This window comes from Sarcophilus harrisii, chromosome 6 (genome assembly GCF_902635505.1).
Source record: "Sarcophilus harrisii chromosome 6, mSarHar1.11, whole genome shotgun sequence".
Classification (NCBI taxonomy): Eukaryota; Metazoa; Chordata; class Mammalia; order Dasyuromorphia; family Dasyuridae; genus Sarcophilus; species Sarcophilus harrisii.
In genome coordinates this window covers 249,882,559-249,883,850 of record NC_045431.1, presented here as the reverse complement: position 1 = coordinate 249,883,850, position 1,292 = coordinate 249,882,559, and the positions used below count along the sequence as shown (strand labels likewise).

General features: G+C 38.3%; 1 pseudogene; it reads right to left on the bottom strand.

Annotated features, from left to right (window-relative positions):
• LOC100922673 lies at positions 1-934 on the bottom strand (annotated as a pseudogene).
• Between the last annotated feature and the right edge of the window lie 358 nt (positions 935-1,292).

The following is a 1,292-nucleotide window of genomic DNA, read 5'->3' as shown; positions in this document are numbered from 1 at the left end:
TCAGGAAGCTGTCATCTTTAAGAGTTTCTTCAGGGCTTCTTTCACATCTTTGTTCCTCAGACTATAAATCATTGGATTCAACATAGGGAAAACGACAGTGTAAAATAAGGAGACAATTTTATCCTGCTCCTGAGAATAGCTGGATTTGGGACGATAATAAATGTAAAGAATGGAGCCAAAGTACAGAGTGACAGAGATCAAGTGAGAAGAACAAGTGGAAAAGGCTTTGAGCTGACTCTGGGCAGAGCGAATCCTTAAGATGGCAACAATGATGAAAATATAAGAGGCCAGGATTAATGTTATGGGTGTAAGAACATTAGAAGTGAGCACAAAATAAAGGAAAATGTGGTAATTGGCCTTCACACCACATGAGAGTTTCACCAAGGGTGGTAGGTCACAGAAGAAATCATCAATGACATTATGCCCACAGAAAGGCATGGTGAATGTTTCATGGGTAAAGATGCCACAGATAATAAAGGCTCCAAGATACGAAGCTGCTACAAGAACCACACAGACTCTTTGAGTCATGACTTGAGCATAGAGTAATGGTTTGGAGATAGCCATATAGCGGTCATATGCCATGGCAGTCAACAAGTAGCATTCAGTATATGCCAGTCCACCTGAGAAGAAGAACTGAGCCACACACCCAGCAAAGGAGATGCTCTTGTCCTCAGAGATGCAGGTCATCATGATCTTGGGGGTATAAACAGTAGAATACCAGAGATCCAGAAAAGACAAGTTGCCGATGAAGAAATACATGGGGTTGTGGAGTCGGGAGTCCATACAGATTAGCACTATTAGAGTGATGTTCCCCACCACTGTCACAGAGTACACTATAAAGAAAAGGAAGGACAAAGAGCACCAGTTGTATCACAGGATCCTGGGTAAAACCTACCAGGATGAACTCAGTCACACTGTGATTAAATTTTTCCATGACATCACTTTATCTCATCTATGCATGTTGGCAGGAGTATACATTTCAAAAGTACAATGATACATGCCTTTGAAAAGAAAGAGAAATTAAAATCATCTAAGTGGATAATTCAGAACATCAGTAGAAAAATTAACACATAGAAATGCTATTCTCTAACTGTATAATGTTTCATTCAACATACAGTCATCATTTATTCCTTTACTCATTTATTATTCATGCACTCATTCATTCAAATAACTTTTATTAAATGCCTATCATATGTTAAAAATATATTATAAGTTCTGTGGATACAGTGACCCAAAAAATTATAATCTGCAAATTCAAGGAATTCACCTGGTAACATCTGCCTTTCTATTAG